At 43.7% G+C, this 19654-nt stretch overlaps 2 pseudogenes across 1 annotated transcript; one reads left to right on the top strand and one right to left on the bottom strand.

Moving 5' to 3' along the window:
• Positions 1–4114: 4114 nt before the first annotated feature.
• On the bottom strand, positions 4115–7293 carry LOC147430930 (uncharacterized; annotated as a pseudogene). Its single transcript, XR_015185747.1, has 4 exons — positions 5803–7293; positions 5238–5605; positions 5096–5156; positions 4115–4929 (listed from the first exon to the last, which is right to left on the bottom strand). The product of XR_015185747.1 is annotated as an uncharacterized LOC147430930 (transcript).
• A 6314-nt stretch (positions 7294–13607) lies between these two features.
• On the top strand, positions 13608–14492 carry LOC147430929 (uncharacterized; annotated as a pseudogene).
• The last annotated feature ends 5162 nt before the right edge of the window (positions 14493–19654 follow it).

The following is a 19654-nucleotide window of genomic DNA, read 5'->3' as shown; positions in this document are numbered from 1 at the left end:
TGTACACCAATGGGCTTAAAAGACCCTAAGGTTCAACCCATTAAGACTTCCAAAATGCTAAGGTTCCAAAATTCAAAGGTTATGTTCGAAGGTCAAAAGCCTAGGGAAATTGGATGCTTTGTGTGTGTCCCAAAAGTCTTCAACCATCCCTACATAGGAGGGGGGCGAGCCCTATAAGTAGGAGATGAGAGAGAAACTGTCACACACATACACACAAGCTCTCTTTACACAAAGGGAATGAGGGACACATGTCAGCTCCCTAGCCCAGATGTCCACAAGGTGTACTCAGTTTCTATTGGATGGCCTTGGAGGTGGACCAATGAGAATTAAACTAGAGTAAATCTAGTTTAATTAATTTAAAAACGCTAATTAAAAGAACCAATAACAATTAAGCTGTCTAGAAGACTATTGGACAGTCTCCCAAGGGGTCCAATGAGCATTCAACATCCCAATGGCTTGCTTGATTCCAGGAGACAAAGGGGTCCAATGAGAGTTTAGTTGAATTAAGTAATTACCTAAAGCTCTCACAAAAGGGGAAAGGGGAACACATGTCATAAGACTATCACTTATGCTGCTTAATTTTCATTGGCTAGGCCTGGGAGGTCCAATGAGGTGGAAGAATGAGCAAATAGCAAGAGGGGTCAATCAAGAGAGAGAGGGGACTGATTTTTGGAAGTCATTATCACACACACACTCACACAATCTCACGTGTGAAGCAAAGAAGGCTCTCTCTCCTTCTAAGCTTGTGAGAAGGGAGGCCTAAACCAACAACTCTTGGCTTTGTGATGCAAATCCAACCAAGTGCCAAGCTTCAATGCATGCTTATCTCCTCTACCATGCTAATTAATAAGCTAAGCTATGCTAATATGAGTGATTATGTGAGGAGATGTACATCTTTCTCGTAAGAATACTCCTTCTTCCTCTCAATCTACTCTCATACCCCGCTAGCTCTCACCATCTTTGAAGGTGTGTGAGGTCTTGGGTATGAGACTGTGAGGCAATTGATGTTGTGTTTGAAAAGTGTTTTTCTTAGTGCATGAAGTTTCCATCTTCATTGCACTAGCTAGTATTGAAGGAACACAAAGAATTGTATTGTAAAATGTCTCTCTTGATGGGAGAAACCATAATACAAAGCCTTTTGGAGGGAGGACCGGCTCCATGCAAATCCGGTCCTCAACTGTTGTCAATTGCTTAATTTCTCTCTCTTTTGAAGTATTGTGCATGCTATCTAACTAGGTGTTATACTTTTTGTTGTTCTCTCCACTCAAGCACTCTTGTTATTCTCATTAGGAAGCTATTCTAATGAAATGCTCACTACGTTCATGCTATTTTCCGCTACACACAAGTTATTAGACAATTAAATGTTACATTGACTTATCAAAGCACAAAAGTTGCTCATAATTAGATTTTAGTTTCATTTGCCATCCTCGTGTACTACATCTTGATTCGAGATGTCATCTCTTGGCAACATTTTGAACGCATATACACTATGTAAGAGGTTGACATAGCCAAATTATACATGGTGAGATGAAGAATCAACACACCAAGTTCTTGATGTGTGTTATGCCTTAAAGGGCATCTCTTGGATTGTTCATATGTTTGAAAGTGTCTCAATTGTTGTCTCTTGGACTATGGTTACCTTTGAGAGCACAACAGGTTGTTGATGAAATTCCAATCCCAAAGGTCATCTCTTGCCATGTATGCAAATGTTGTTTACTTTTGAGATTCCAAAAAGTTGTTAATTGGTTGAGAAAGATGTATATTTCAAGCACTTATTGGTCAATATGTATGCCTAGTGCGATGCCCTTCTAAGAAGGACATGTCCAACATAGACAATGAAGCTTTTGGTAGTTTTTGTTAGATACAAAGCGAGGGTGTCTCATCAGATTCAGGCATCTTGGCTTGCATATTCAAGGGCAGTGGCATTATGCAAAAAGCTCATATGGTGAATATATACAATGTGAAATTATTAGTCGAGGATGATCCAAAAAAAACGATACGCTTGGCAATCTTCTGTTGAAACATATGACAATAGTATGGTATTTGCAAAAGCACGAAAAGTGCTTAGCTACCTTCCTATTCAAAATTGATTACATAATATGTCCAAGTGGCGAAGGACAAAGAAGATCTAGGTTGTTTTTCTCGGATGCAAAGAGAGGACCTCTTAGTAGATTCAACATCTTGACTTGCATCTTCAAATTAGGGAAGTGCCATTATGCGAAAAGATGATATGATGAACATATGCAGGGCGAAATTATTAGTCGAGGACGAATCATGATCCAAAAAAATAGAGGAGAGAGGGACGGCACCACATTTGCAAACTCTAAAGGTGTGTTAAGTGGTCACACGAGATGAGTTTATATAGAGGGGAGCAAGGGGCTATATATAGAGATACGATATATAGCACAACATGCACTCCAACCCTTACTCCCTACTTGAAACATCTTCCAAAAAATTAAAGGCGCCCTCTTTGAGTCACTTTATCCCAATCCACTTGTGATAAGTCCTCCTATGGTACACTCTACACTGTCTTATGACCAAACTCCAAAATAAACTAAGTAAAAAATGCACCAAACTTTAGAGGAAGCTTAGCCACCATTTCCGTACTTGAGAAATTCTAAACTACCCTCATGAGACGCTTCATGTGGAAACACATTGGATATACTCGATACATGCTCTCTCTTGACCACTTATTTGCTTTATATTTTTTCGAGATTGGGGAGACCTAATGCCAAAATTAACACAATATCTCAAAACTTCACCAAGCATCAAGTAGAGATGGAATTTATAAGCCTTAATATGGACATTTGACATTTAAAGTTTTTAATCTATTGCCTCTTGTAGTAGGGAACACATGATTCTCCCGTTGAACTAGATATATATGCAATGAGTTTCAGGGAGTGTAGCACCATTTACAGTACTTGTATCACCTCTAAGCTACACTAATAAGTATTTTCATAATCAGACCATAAAAAAGTAAGAGATGGCGCCACAATCTCTCCTTTGAAGTAGACACATTAAATAGGTCTTGCACAACTTTCCTTGGGAAAATCTCACCATACAATATACCTTCTAAAAAAAACAAAAGCAACTCTAAGATATGAGAAAATGATATAGACAAGTGCCCAAACTTAGGTTCTTTGCAAAAATGAAATACAAGAAAAAATAAAAACATCAAAAAATAACTTAATAAAACATAGTATAAGTACCATAGTACATACATATATTAAAAAAATACGTAATATGATTAGTGCTTAGTATAAAATAATCACTATATTGCGATGTGGAAAGGCATGCTTAGTAAGTATATATATGGGTTGGACCTAGAATTTGTTACTTGTAACTAGTGACTACATAATTACTATATAGTAATTGCATTGAATTTAGGATTTGCTACTTCTAACTAGCAAGTCAACATAGTTACTATATAGTAATTGTGTGGAATTGGGATTTACTACTTCCAACTAGCAATTACACATAGTTGCTATATAGTAATTGCATTAGTCCAAAGATTTACTACTTCTATGTAGCAACTCCACTTAGTACTATATAGGAAATCTAGAGCTACTTGAAAGCTGCTAGTTCCATCCAGCAATTATAGACCTATCATATAGGAACTTAAGAATTCTCTAGTTCAATCTAGCAAAAAGCTCCTTACTTCCTACTTAGATCTAGGAAGTACATGGAACCCAAAACTAATTTCTACATGGTAACATGTCAAAAGCTCCTTGTGCGTACCATGCACACCAAAGTAAGACAGCAGACTTGACCACCCAAAAGCTGCCATTGCTATGCTCACTTCAATATTTGAGGTTGATTAGAGCTCTTCTTTCCTCAAGTTGATAATGAATAGCTGATGATGCCTATTCATTACCTGTAATTACTCAAACCACTAAACACACCTGTTTTCGATCACATTTATCAAGTTTATGACCGCAAAACGGTAATTCAAATCTGGGTGGTGTATTGGTGCTTTCTAGAGGCAATAACAACAGGCATTCTGACATGTACAAGCGAAGAAGGATCTTTTGGTGCTTTAGATTACAGATTATGGTGATAAATCGAGAAATTGAGGATGAATTGCGCTAGGATCAGCAATTTTAACGTCAATCCCTCAGCCTTGATTAAACATGTTAGATGCAAAACGCTTTCGAGTTTGGATCTCTCCAAGGGCCTCATAGTTCTTTGAACTATCAAGGCAAGAATAATACTCCTCAACCTCATCAAGCCTCCGCCTACTACCTGTCATTGCAAGCTGAGAAAAAAGGCTACCAGTAACCCCTTGATTTTGGAGCTGATTTTGCTGTTGGAGATAAAACTGCTGTTGTGCACTTGCAAGCGAGACGCTATCAGAATGCTGCAAGCCAAGTGTCAATGAATTAACACCATTGTATCCTGCAGATAAAGCCGAGAACCCGTCCCCTTCATCATGGTAGCCCCCATATGTATGCTGATCCAATCCCCTAGCTCTAAAACTATGCCTGTTGTGGCCGTCAACTTCCTCCTGTGTTCTGCAATCCTCGGGCTTAAATCCTTGCTCGTAAGAATTTAAAACACCTCCTTTCAGTATTCCCTGCAGTAAGTGAGCTTCCCCAGCATCCAACCCCGATGCCTCTTGCAGGCCATTTGGACTCATTGACTGATAATTAGGAACCACCTGCTTGTCTGACTGCATTACACCAAAATCCTTGCTGCCCACTTCTTCCCGCCCATGTGTGTTGCTGCTGTCTGGGACGCCTACCCCTGCTTGATCGTCCATACAGCTTATACCGCTTCTGTGATTATCGCTAGTCTCTGTATTACACTTCTGATCTGCCGATGTCTCTGCTGAAGTCCTATCCATTTCAGCCTCCTTAAGTTCTTCAAGATACATTTCTTCCACCATGGGCTCCAAAGCCTTACCCGTGCATTGATGAACCAGTTTGACACCTGCCGATCAATACATCAACATATCATCCAAAAAGATAAAAAAGGCCACACTTGCTGCATATGCAAAATTAGAACAATTCTGTGGATTGCCATTGAAACTTGCACTCTACAGCTTAAGCTCATAACCCTTTGCCATAACATATATAACCAAGCTCATCAAGCCTACCTGATTCCGACTAAGACCCGTCTGCCTAGCCAGCATATGCTTGTCTGCATCCTTCGGATAGCTGAGACAGCATTCAAAAGTTATTCCACTTTCTCAAACAAGCACCTCTCTAAATTATTAAGAGACCTAGATCAGAACTTACGGATGAAGAAAGTGTTCAAACAACCACGCTCTTAGGACTGAAACGGATCGCTCGGGCAGACCCCTTTGAGGTCGCCACGCATGTTGCTGCGTCATCCCGAACTGCTGCAACGCTCGTTGCTGGCGTAGCTGTTGGTCCACATAACGCAGTCTACCTAGCCCTAATGATGAGGAATCCTCTTCCCCTAACGCTCTGCTAGCTGCTCGAATCTGACTTCCTATTGCATCCCTCAAACCACGAAAATGTTTTGAGATTGTCTGAAGGGCTAAGGCAGTGTAAGTCTTTGCTGCACCAAGACCTGCTGCAGACTCGAAAGTGTTAACAACTGCTTCCATTTGGCTAAAATATAGTTTGTACCTCCTGTCAACCTGCCAAAGGGCCAATAGCATAGTTTCAGAAAACGGAAGTGAGCTCAATGAGAACCGACTCCTTGTCAGAGGCACAAATAATGCATCAGCAAACTGTTGAAAGTCTGTGGGATGTTAGAAAAACACGGAAAATGCTCTCATTTAGCAGATTAGAATGATAGAGAACTGAGAGAATTGAGTAGGACTTCAAGAAATACCTCATCAAGCATTGCTACCGGCTTGGCCTTCTTCAATTGCAGCTCTTGATTTTCCTGCAGATTCCGTTCTGTGATGGCCAAGTTCTGTTCAGAGCCGGAAGAGGTCGGGATCTTTTGTGTCGCTGAGACAACACATGCCACTCTCTCTTTAGAATCGGTCAGAGTATTACTGGCTGCATTTTCATCTTTTGATGAGGAGCTATCTAACAACATGCCACCTCCTATCCAGGACTGCAATTTTGTATGCTTAGAAGAGCTGTTCTTTAGACCACAACCGAGACTAACCACTTCTTCCAAGAGAAATTGTGCTGCTCGTCAGTACTTTGAGCCCGTCAGATAACCTCGAAAACCAGGACCAGCCTGGACAGTTTCCTGGAGCGGGAGCTGCCTACTGCTTTGATTACTGTGAGAAGATGCTTTGAGCTGTTCTGAATTTCCTATCCATCTGTGTGAGTATGCATCATCCCTGCTTCCATCTTCAGAGGTCTCTTGAAGTAAACCTTGACAATGGCTCAATACTGCTGTGCCAGGCTGCATTCCAAAGCACTGCAGCTGCAAAGGGTTGTGCTGTGCTGAGAGAGACAATGACAGACCTTGATTACACACTGGGGACGCCTGAGGATTATCCGTAGTTAGCCCTAAGGCTATTCCATGTTGAAGCATAGACACATGCTCCTCATGTACTACCTGATGCGGCCTGGACACCAGCTGACTTAAATGTGAGCTTGGCTGCTGCTGTCCTGGCTCCATGCATGCCAGCCGGGCAGCCAATGGCTGCGTTAGTTGTGCAGTACCATTCACTGGAAGAAATGAGAGTTCACTTCCCGGGGCCCATGTGTGGCTTCTGAATCCGTTTGAAAACAGACTTGTCTGCTGCGAGTTTGATTGAGGCACTGCAGGTGCGTCAAACACACTGCTGATTGGGGACATAGAGCTCTGTGTAAATGAAGAAGACGATGAAAACCCAAAGTAATGCTGCTGAAGCTGGCTAGGGTGACCCAAAGAATTATCGTGCCCGACAGCAGTGACAGAGGGATGAACAAGAACCATATTACCTGCGTGTGACGCAGTGTCCGCATATCCTGAATATGGAGAATTCATAAGGTGTAGAGTTTGGATAGCTTCTCCTTGGGAACCTGAAAAATAGGCTCTCATTTGGCCCTCCCTGCCATCCATATGACTAACAGAAAGACCACCTAGACCGTTTGAAAATGACATTCGAGCACTTGAAGGCAACTGTGCTCCTTGTAAAGCTCCACCAGCTGAATTCAAAAGCTCGAGTTCGTTTAAGTTTTCCCAACTTGCTGTCTTGGTTGAGGGCACAATTGGAAGACTCAGATAACCCCTATCTATGTTTTTGACTTGAGCTCCATTTGGCCCATCCTCAGAAACAAACTGGTACGTTTCAGATGACACCATTTGCTCCAGCTTGAGTTAAACACTCAGCCTGCATAGAGCACAAAAACTTCTTGCTTAATTCCTTCTGTTGAGTGTGAGCAATGGACATTGGCCTCACAGGAATCTGATCTACACCTGACGACATCCATGTTTTAACATCTAGAGCTTTTGAAGCCACCACATAGAGCATTATAACTGTTGTCCTTAGCTTAACAACTGCAACGCTCTTAAGAATCTTTGTATAAATAAAAAGAAACTGCCCCTAAGACATTAAACGTCAGATGCATCATTATTCAAACGTCTTTGCACCTGTGACCTCGTCAGAAGGCTGCTACCTCACGCAATCATAGGTGTGAAATGGGTTTCAAAAAGAATTTGAAACATTCAAAACAAGAGAGGAAAAAAATTCACATATGTAAGAATATGTAGTATCCCAATTTGGAATTCTTGTAAAAAGGGTTCAATAACCAATAAATATACACATAAATAAGTAAAATGAGTATGATGCATGCGACAACTTACAACTACACTTTCAAAGTTGAAGCAAACACCCATATTACCAGGCCAATGTCTCCAAAAACCACCACATAGAGGTAAGAGTCGAATCCACAAAGACAATGCATAGGAGTACATAAGCTAAATGAGCGTGGAGTTTTTTGCAATAAAATCGTACAGAACCCGTAGAGCATGACTTTCAATGTTATGACAAACATCAATTACACAAACTTTTGGTAAGCATGATAAGAAACCGATTTCATATGTCAGAAACGTTTCGAAATGTTTCATGAGTTGCGTTCGAACGTATACGAAACGTATACGAAACCGGTTTCAAAACAACACCAAATCCAAGTCAGAAAACATCTACTATATATCCTAAGACATGTTAGAGTAGCTAACTCTCCTATGCAAATCCAAGTGGTTACCTCTAATATGTCTCATGTCTCCAAATAGGAAACTAGGGGAGAACACAAGGGAAAAACGGCATACCACCACTAAAAAGTGCCACAAGGCAATATAAGGAAATGTCCCCTCTAGGGAAATGCATAACACCTCTCGTCCAGACGTTTCAATAGATTTTGGATCCACCTAAGCTATCCAATATATCATCTATTCTTGGAATAGGAAACCTACTTTTTCTTATGATTTATTCAATGCACAATATACTATGCCCATTCTACATGAGCCATCTTTCTTTAACACAAGTAGGACCCAAGAGTAGTATGGAGAGCTGCTTGATCTAATTTCTTTGCGACTAAGTCTTTCAGTTGCTTCCCGATCTCCTCATGTTGAGATCCGCTAACAAGATATTGTGCAATGTTTGAAGGAGAGGAGCCAGGGGTAACAACTATGATGCATCAATGTAAATCTTGTTATCCTTTTTCATATAGCAAGCAGGATTGAACACAATCCTTAATAGCACAAGAGACTTACATGTGACTTACCATGGGAATTATATCTCCACTAACTCAAGCTTGAATTTGATACTTCTTGCCTTCGTGTTGGAATTCTTCAATAGAGTGCCAAATCTACCTGATGATTTCAAGGCATGCTAAAAATCACATCTGATCCATCAAGCATAGCAATTCCTTGAAGTTGAAACTTTAGCTTACCGATGTAGGGTACTACGATCTTCATTGAATCACTATCATCGGGGAGAATGGTTTAGTGAAGCACAAAAGATATCTCCATGTCTTCTGTCAAGTGCAACGAGATTGAAATGGAGACAAGATCTAGACTTTACACTTCCACAAATCTTTACTTCTTTCCTTGCATTAATGACATGAGAGATGGTTCCTTTTATTTCCCTGAAGAGAGGGAATGAGAGAGATATCATGCACACATGTAGGGCACCGGTGGCTACCTCCGACCCAAGTGTACAAAGCCCACCACAAGCCCACCACACCCCTGCACTCAGCTATCGGGCTCTCACCAGCACGACCACGACATCAGTCTTAAAGCCTAAGCAAACAGCCCCAATGAAGAGTCGTTTCCATGGAGGGAAGAGTTAGTATTGGCTGTGACACAGCATAGCTTGATAAATGACGTTGACCGCTCTTTTGAGGACAACTAGAACAGGAGCTGCAGCGTGTGCGTAGACTCTCGATAAGCTCATTCGGCTAGCCATCGGCACAATTGCATGTGCGTATAGTAAGAAAGGTAGAAATGTAGAGAGAGAGAGAGAGAGAGAGAGAGAGAGAGAGAGAGAGAGAGAGAGAGAGAGAGCAAAGAAGGAGAGAATGGCACCCAATGGAGTCCCAACCAACCCTCTCAAGTGCCCCCCACAGCGTTGAGGATGTGGTAATTGCTTTTGATTGCATAAACGGAATGTATATATGTAATACCTCAAGTGCATACTCTACTGAATTGAATGGGAAATGTCACCTCGGTAACTCTTCAAGATGACGCACCGGGGCTGGGATTGCTGATGGCCACCAAGGGGTAGATCCGGGGCTGATTTGCACTCCCAATGTGAGAGAAATGAAGGGCTAAAAACGCAGATCTTGATGATGCTGGTGATGGACAGCAATGGGAACACTGGATGCGGTGAGGGAATGACCGAGAAGATATACCTTCATAAGTTCAAATAGTCTGAACTCACGAATGGCTGAGAAGAGGCTCAATGCGCTATCGAAGTACCGGACCACATATGGGAGGCTAACGTTCGCAGATCTCGAGCATCTCCAAGGAGGAAATAGGCCGAAGGCTGAAAATGCTAGGCTGATCTGCTAGAAACTGCAATCACTGGGCAGATCTGCAGGTTGCAAAATGCCTAGGCTGATTGTCTGCAAAATCCTAGGGCTAGCTTTTGCAAACGCTAGCTGTCACAAGACGGGCACCACATGCCAATAGAAAAGAACAGACTGAACAGACTTTTAGCACTTCAATAAAAACAGAACTGAGAGAGAGACGACACGCGAACGGAGTGGTGGAATTCCACCCCAGAGAGTATTGGCCCCAAACCTTGGCGCCCCTTTCGGTATTTCTTTATAGTACATCAACTCAGTACAAGATGGTACTCCAGACTCTGCACCTTCTCTAGGGAGCATGCCAGAGAATGAGCCCTAGCCTCATATTTAATGGCCCTTGGCCTAAAAAGCAGTTACAGTGAAAAGCCTTCAAAACTCAAAAGCATCTGGTCCAAAAGCAATGCTCAAAAGCTGAAAGCATAAAATCCGGAATTCCGTACAGCTGCCATGTCAGCAATCAACGCAAAACGTGGAAAACCGTATAGCATGCCACGTTATCAGCCAGCATGATTTTCAAAAATCTACCATGTCATCATCCAGCTTCGCAATTCTTTTGTGTGTGTGTGAGTCCTGCTTTATTTTAGTTCTTTATGTCACTTGGGGCCCCATCGGACGGGGTCCCCACAAGTTGGGTGGACTTCTTCTGTTACTTGTTCTTCTTAGGGTTTAGGCCCCTCGGCCAGCATCTGTAAGTTGGCTCCATTATTTAGGCTTTGACACGTCAATAGTTTGTTACACTAGCTGATCTGCGCGCTAGCTGCAACTGTTGCAAAACGCTGGCCTGGCTGCTCACTTTACAGTGAAAAATTAGGCTTAAAAAACTTTCTAAGGCTTAGGTAGGGTAAAACCTCTATCAAAGTTTATAAAATAAATCAATACAATTGACTTGTTAATAAACTTGGCCAGGACAAAGTTTCGGGGTGAAACTATCGCACATGTGTCCACTCGAGAATCCGATTGATGTGAGAAATAGCTCGTTGGATTCCTCTAACCTAAAACTACATGCACGTCATGCCAGATGCCCACGGTAGTGTAACAACATATGTCAAAACTTTTGTACAATCCATTTATGTAAGAGGGTTCCAAAATTGAAAAATATAATCTAATGGACTCGTCCTGATATGTAGGTGCTACGAGCAGGCTCACAAAATTGCCAGTACTAATCGTTCTAGGATTCTAGACACTCCTATCTAGGGATAAGTGGAAAACTAGCTGTGAAAGTCGATGAAGCATGTCCATGTGGCACATAGAGCCATGTGCACATTTCCTCCTACTTAAGGTGAGGTACGGATATCGAGCTGCATGGCCTCCTTGTATGAATCTAGCAAATTTGGATAGTCGATGAAAAATTCCTCGTCCACCCAAGCAGCTTTATGTATCCCTCCATCCTTTAACTTGAGAAAATATTGCTTTGCTTCCATTTGCTTGTTGTTGCCAAACCGGAATTTAAGCATTCGAATATGCTTCAGCTTGGTCACTTGACTAGAACAATGCTCTCCGGTGGCTCTTCTTTTGGATTGCTCCTTGGAAGTCCACCCTTGTGGCAGCAACTCGTCAAGTCCACTTTGGAAACTTATTGTGCCTCCTGTAGATGCTCCCAAAAAATGGCCATGTGAGGTCTTGGCTTCCGAAATTTGACCATCCTTGCCCTGAGTGCCCTGAAATCCACACAAAAATGGAATGAGTTTGGTTAGTACAAACAAAGAGAACTGATAACCCAAAAGACCATGGTACCGTACCATGGGAGGGCGAGGCCTACTAAACAAGAATTCACCTGGTTTTGGCTTCTCTTTATCGAGTTTATGGAAATGAGAAAAAAATTTACCTACGTGTCCCGCGTCATGCAATTGGTCAGAGAAAATGTCCATAGGTCGATGGGGACACAGTAACAGGGAACCGACGGAACGGCTACATTCCATACCAGAACGGCGTTCCAGCCGATCGAAAATGGGGAAACGGGTCAGGAACGAACAGGGGTTCCGGTTGCAAGACTTGACAGCGAAACAGCCAGAACGGCCTGCCGGAATGAGGGAAACGATGGGTGGTAAATTCAAATTCTAAAAACGGACGGCAGATTCAAATTTTGAAACAAGTGGGCGCTAGGCCGTTTGGGGGTGGTTCACACTAGAGCTTGTGTAACAAACTGCCGACGTGTCAAAGCCCTCTCTCTCGAGTTTCGAGTCTCAAGGCTCAAGCCTGAAGCCTCAAGCGCCATCAATACGGCACAAGCTTTCGCATCACATGAAGGTCCCTCGGTTGTTAAGAGAGGAAAGAAGGATGAGCCTTCATGGTGGGATGGGTGCATTCCGAAGTCTTGGGCAAAGACGACGGTGCAAGATCATAGATGTGCAAACTATGTGGCTTCCACTGCAAATCTAGGACAAGCAAGGTTCGAGCACACCTCCTTCACGTAGTGAGGGAGCAAGTCAAGCATTGCAAGAATGTGACGGCCGAGAAGAAGAAGGAGCTTGAGATCAAGGATGCCATTACGTGAGCCAAAGCAAATGATCGACCCAAGCGGCAAGCCATTGACCCCAATCACTTGGTTTTTCCTTCTTCTACCACTCATTCGCAAGCTTCCGTTGGAGGTAGTAGTGTGGCGGCTCAAACATCATTTCAGACGATTTCGCCCTCTCTTCCCACCCATCGTCAACGAACTCTAGATGCATCATGGGATCCAAAGAAGAAGGAGGATGTGGATGCCTCCGTTGCACACTTTTTTTATCGCAACCATATCCCTTTCATAAAGGCTCGGTAAGTTCCAAGTTCTCAATGCTCATACATATCATGATCATAACTAGTATGTCCGTTGTCTATTCAACATTGTCTCGACTCTTGACCTTTGTGACATGTACATTGTATAGGTCGGACTACTTCAAGGCCATGTGCACAAGGATTAAGTATTACGGGCCATGCTACGTGCCACCCACTTCAGAGGCCCTCCGTACTACTCTTCTTGATAGAGAGAAGGCCGTTGTGGAGATGGTAGCCGTAAACATGAAGCGACAATGGGCCAAGTATGGAGTGACACTCATTGCAGATGGATGGAGCGATACCCGGAGGAGCTCCATTCATGGGCTTGTGGCTTATTGCAAGGGAGAGATTGTCAGGACACGGGTCCTACGGGCAGGGCCCTACCCTAAAGGGGGGTCACGGACCCCGGCCACAGGCCAGCTAGCAGTGTGGACAGGGGATCCTAGGGCTAAGAGCCTATAAGTATGGGCGGTTGGGTGGAGGATCCAGGTCTCTAGCTCCTAGGGTTCTTACACTGGTATCAGAGCAAGGTGGAGAGAAGGGCGAAGCAAGGAGCTATGGAGGAGGGATGCATGGTGTCTCTCTCTTCTCTCTCTCTCTCTCTCTCTCTCTCTCTCTCTCTCTCTCTCTCTCCCGATCTCAAGCTCCGACGGCGAGAAGAAAAGCTTGCAAGGTCACCATGGCCGCGGGAATAGGCTCTGTGCAAAACCGACGGGACGAGCCGATGGCGGGAAGCCCCGCTTATGGGATGGGGGAAGGAGGAAAGACCTGCACGTTTTTGGGCGACTATGGCACCAAAACGCTGCGCCTTGATGTTGCAGAGGTTTTACGGGCCGCAGCGCTTTAGGGCCGGTAGAAGCCAGCGCAAGCATCATCGACTTCCTCGCTGTTTGCTGCACTAACGCCATGGCTTCTAAAGCTTTCTTTCATACTCAAGAGGGGTGGGCGCCCTATTTTTGGGCACCCATCCCCTTGGTAGGGGCAAGGCCCCACGTCCAATCATACATGCAAAGGTTCGATTGGGCATGCAAAGGAGCCATGGCTCCAGAGGGACATGTGATTCAAGGTACGATCTCGGCAAAAGGAGAAGCTCGCTCTGAATTTTCTGCATAGCTCATGTGCAGAAAATTTACAAGCTACCTCTCAAAAGCTCTCCATGTCGGGATTGAGAGCGGAGTCCAAGGCATGCATGAAGAGTAGTGCTCAGGAAGCAAGGCGTTTAGTTTGCCATGATGCAAGGTTTCTAACTTCGACATGGATTGGAAATCACATGCAAGGCATCACTAGCGGCGGATGCCGATTGTTTTTGAAAGGAATCCGGCTGACTCCCAGATTCAAGCAGTACCAAGTCTGGTACAAATTTGGACACTAGACTCGAGAATTTATGGATCCCACAGGAGAGATCCAACACCATGCACGACAAGGTCGTGGGTTGGCATCTTGGCGAGGCTTCACGGTGCATCTGCTAACGCTCCAGGTATTTTTGTTTATGTTTCAGCATTATTTTTTGCATTCTTTACAATCATCTGCACTTTGTTTGGTTTTGTGAATTCCGACTGGTGCAATGGTTTCCGCCCAAGAGATAGGTAGAATTTATCAAGCAAGGCTTGAATGATTCTACGGCAACACTATGGAAGTTCTCACAAGATTCCAAATTGGTTGCGCATTGGGCAAGGCCCTTGGCAGCAAGAAGTAGAGTAGTATTGAGCATGTGTTTGATAACTCTAGTATGCACTAGCATGGATGATCACGACTATCATTCATAGAGCCAAGCAGGTACGAGCTGCATAATTTGCACATGTTCTACTATTTTTCCATTACATTACAATTCGACACGGTCAATTGTTTGTGCATGATCGACAAGGTCGACTCTCTTTGCTATGACATCTGTCGTCGCTGATAGCATTTGTTGGCAATGAGGCCATACATAGTTATATGAAGCATGGCTTCTCCTGAGTACCTTGATAGAGCACGCTCGTCATAGGTTACATTTTTCTTCAAAGGCACGGCCAAGGACCAATTTTTGAGTATCTCAAGGAGACAGGCATGGCCTATTACTAGATTTGTTGAGGGCAGCAAGTTGCTCGCCATGGCTGACTCCTTGTCATTGTTTCTACAAACTGACAGAGGATGCTTGCCACACAATACTGGTTAATTTCACGTGAAATGGCTCGACAAGGTCGATTCTTTTTGTTATGATATCTGCAGCCACATCCGTTGGCTGTCAGCACAAACATATTTCTATGAAGCAAGGCTTCAAATCAGGCTTCTTGCATTGACACTCCCCACGTTTGGCATATGCTATGAGCATACAACTTGGGAAGGATATGGCAAACTATCTGCAGGATATTTCATTCCGTACACGACGGATGTATCTGACATAAGAAGACATAGTTGTGTACACGACAACTCCCACCCGCACAGCAAATATGGCTATCAACCATCTATGAGACATCAGATATGGCTATGAGCCATCTATCCGACAGCCACATATGGCTATGAGCCATCTATGAGCAAGTTTTCTCCTACAAAATCTCGGGACAACTGGTTACAGCAACAACCAGGTTAGCCGAGTTTAAGTTTTTCTTGTTTTTTCCATGTTTACACTTTCCTTGGCAATTACAGTCGTTGTGAAAAGAAAAGTGCTTTGGCAATTTTACACGAAGCAAGGCTTCTCCCTTGTGTCGCGTTACTACCCATTGACCTGGAATCACGAGCGTTTGCACACAAGTTTGGGGAATTGGTATGACCAGTAGTTTGCTCCCATTTTAGGTGTGGTGATATCCCATTATGATGTACCACTACCAATGCAGATTGTGCAAGGCACTTTTGGTTTTGGCTCTCACGCTTGAGGACGTCATATTAGCCAAGGGCTTACGCTTTTTCATGCAAGGCATGCTAAGCAAGTGGCATGGAGTCCACCACTTCATAGATTACGCTTCCGCTATCACACTCGCAACTCTGTCAAGGACAGACTAAGTGATGGATTGTTGAACCTGATGGTTGGTTGCTATCAACACCCAACAATACTTAAAGGAACCTCAATCTAGGACTTATTTTACAGGCAAAGTGCCAAAGCTAAGTCGTACTCATACAATCACGACCCCTACAAGGTAGGTGGGTCGGAGTGAGTTTTGTGTTTTTCTGTTATCTCTCTTGATGAGACAGTCATACCGAAAAACTGTGGAATGCTTGTAAGCTGCCCATCCTACGCGGGATAATTGCATGCCGCTCCGAATAAGATGCTGCAAGTCAGACATAAGATGCGTAAGAGCACACAGTATGGGAACACACTTTAAAAACTTAAGGAAAGTTCCTCAGCCCAGCATGTTCTTCTTCTCTCTCTTTCTATTTAAGGGAAAAATGAAAATCTTCTAAGAAGCTTTTGATACATGTTTTTCTCGTGAGTCCAGCCTGAGCCAAGGTGCTCTACCTTTCAGCTAGCACGTGGCTAAGATGCTACTCAAATTAGTCTTCAACGGTTCAATGGAGCCTGAGCCAAGGTGCTCTAACTCTCAACTAATTTGCATAAGGGCTATGAGCCACACAGGCTAAGAGCCATTGTCAGGCCAAGGGTAAGACCCAATTATTGGCATTCTTTGGGTGATTGTTTTCAAGATTGAACAGATCTACCCAGCGAAGTATACATCGACATTAATTCACAAGCAAGAGTCTTGTCATTACGGATGTTTAGGGTGTCATTTTTGCACTACATGTTTTCAGTGCGACACTCAATTTGAGTTTTTGATAAATCTTAAACTCACACCAACTGCTCTCTACCACGGTGTATAGACGCAGCCATCATTTGTGACAGCATGGCTGTCCATAAGAGATCGGTAGTTCACTTGTGTGGGTATCCTGCTCTCTCTATAGCACTACGGAGTGTCTATGGACATACTGTTTTGGGGTAAGACCCGACAGGTGAGTGCTACATCACCCCATAGGCATTAAGGATCACAGTTCGATCTGCATTGAGGATCACAATTGATCTCTCCCGGTTATACTTTCAAGGAAAGAATTCCGCAATCTACCACGCGGTAGCAGACGAACACAGTTTTCAAGTTGATTTCAATCAACCTACACGGTTAACTATGTTGGTTACCGTTAACTGCTACTTGAGCAGTTTCTACGAAGGGTCTTACCAAGGGGTTTGACTACGTAGATTTTAACCAAAGGGGTTGGATTGTGAAGGCAACACCCACGGTTCCCAGTACAATACTTTTTGTTTGTTCAGGTAGGAGATGTGCTCCTCTCCGTTTGCATACGAGTAAGTGAACATTACGTTCAAATCTCCAGGTACGCATCTATTGATTTGGTGTTATTCCATTTTTTGTATGCTTTGCTTGGTTTTTTTTTCAAGACGTATAAGCACGTTTGAATGTTACAAAGCCATGCCAAGGGCATTTAGGCACAAAGTATTTTGGACCAATTAAGTGTTCAATCTACCTTTCTGCCTTATGATGTTACAAACCTACTTGTAGGGTTCGATTTGGCACATGTTGTCACATGGGATACAACATGGTCTAGGAACTCAAGGAGTTCGGTTTAGCCAGTGTGGAGCATGATAATGAGGGTCCCTCTCACTCTTGTCGCAGAGTGTTATCAGTTACCTCCACACACAAGTACAACTCGTACTTGATGGATGTCACTTTTCCTGACATCCTTACTTGAGACATATTCCACATGTGGAGAATATGAGTCTCTGGGACTGACACTGGCGTCCAATTCTTAATGATGTGTCGTGACGAAGTCCCTAGGTGCTGGTCACATCCATTCATTAGACCATTCGAAGCACACAGTATCAGGTACAATTTCAGTGGCCAAAAATTGTCGGGTACTAAGTACAGACTTGTTGTGATTACAAGTGCTGTGAAACCACCTTAACAGAGGGTTGTTTCTACATATAGCAAAGTATGCTAAGTTCATGAGAAGGTCTCATGGTTGGTTCCTAGGTGTGACCGGGTTGTCACATTCTATTATGGTCCAACTTTTGTTGCAAGATTTTCACGTAAGTACAGTGGAAAGTCTCGTCATGGAATTGCGGTTCCGATATGTTTGTGTTAAACGCATGTACACTAGGTGTTATGGGTCCTAGTGTTTAACACAAATTTATTCGGAGCGGCATGCAATTATCCCGCGTAGGATGGGCAACTTACAAGCATTCTATTTAGTGCTAAAGGATATGCAAAGTGCATACGTTAGTAAACCATGCTAAAGGATATGCTAAGTGCATACATTAGCAAGAAGCGAAACAACTGGATCGGTTACCTTTCTGTTTTGGAGTTTGCAGGCATGTTACGGCTAGTTTTAGTCTCTGCTTGTTATTCTCAAGTTATCAACCTTAATCATCAGTTTTGATGGGGTTGGCTACTGGCAAGAAACCATAGCAAGTCAAGGACTTGGTTACTGCTGATGAATATGTCAGTATAGTACTTTCATGGAAAGATGAGCCGAGGTTATATTGCACATTCAAGTACCTTCAGAAAGTCTGAAACCTCGGTATGCATTTAGACACCTCTTAGTTAGGATAACTCGTTTAACATACTCAAGTGAGTTTTAAATGGAGTCTTCACATTATGTGGGTTATGGGTCGGTTAACCAAGACGGTTGTACAGGGACAACAATGTGGAAAATCAAGATGTTATTCTTGATTTCATTGAACCTCCCAATGAACCGGGTTCCGATTCAACAAACCGTTGGATCCATGAGGGATGCCACGGTGGAAAACATTAGTGTTCTTATGAAGATACCACCACTTGTGTTTTCGAGGACGAAAACTCTTCCAAAGGGGGGAGTAATGTCAGGACACGGGTCCTATGGGCAGGGCCCTACCCTAAAGGGGGGTCACGGACCCCGGCCACGGGCCAGCTAGCAGTGTGGACAGGGGATCCTATGGCTAAGAGCCTATAAGTATGGGCGGTTGGGTGGAGGATCCAGGTCTCTAGCTCCTAGGGTTCTTACAGAGATGTACTTCACATGATGCCAGAGAAACAGGGAAATCCGTCGATGTGCTTGCAGGAGAGTGGGCGTCTGCCATAGAGATCATTGGCCCAGAGGTGGTGTTGCAGCTTATCACGGATGGGGAGGCATCAAACAGGGCAGCCCGGCCCATTTTGGAGGACATGGATTCCCACATCAAAGTGTCATTTTGTATGGCACATTGCCTTAACAACCTTTTAGTGGATATAGGGCACCTACCTTAGATTGAGCCACTCATTACAAATGCATCCAAGCTACTGTCCTTCATCAACAATCACAATCTCCTTCGTGCTGCATTCTTGGAGCGAACAGGGGGCAAGGTTCTCTTGAAGTATTGTGAGACCCGTTTTGCCTACAACTACCTAATGGTTCATCGCCTATGAAAATGTCAGAGTGCAGTGCAGCAGACCTCATCATTACGGAGTACACTTCCTCATCCTACACAGATTCAGTTGCAGGGATCTTATGTGCAGGCAAGTCAGAGGATCCCCACTTTTGGGAGTCATTGAAGACTATAAACAAAATGGTGTAGCATGTACTCCACTTGCTTCGAGTAGTTGATGGCATGCAACAGCATTGGCAAGGTTTATGAGGCCATGGATCGCATGGTGGAAGCCCTCCAAACACTTCAGCCAGATGCAGACAGGTTCGAGGAGATTAGCTAGCTTTGTCAGAGCAGATGGGACTCCTATGCTTCCCCTTTTCATGGTGCAGCTTTTGTGCTCAATCCAGAGTTTCAAGGTGCAGGACAGGAGCATGATGGGGAGGTGACCAAGCAATGGATCAAGATCTTGAGCATGTTTCACCCTAATTGAGAAGAACGCCGCAAAATCAAGGATCAGCTTCTAAGTACAGGGATATGCGAGGATCATTTGGGCTTGCCGATGCCCAAGTTGATCTCCTCAGTTTTGTGGTGACAAGACTATGGCTCAGATGGGCCAGAGCTTCAGTGACTTGCTATACCGACTTGCCAT

This window comes from Adiantum capillus-veneris, chromosome 21 (genome assembly GCF_014529385.1).
Source record: "Adiantum capillus-veneris isolate H3 chromosome 21, ASM1452938v2, whole genome shotgun sequence".
In the NCBI taxonomy this organism is placed as follows: domain Eukaryota; kingdom Viridiplantae; phylum Streptophyta; class Polypodiopsida; order Polypodiales; family Pteridaceae; genus Adiantum; species Adiantum capillus-veneris.
This window is presented reverse-complemented; position numbering and strand designations above follow the sequence as displayed.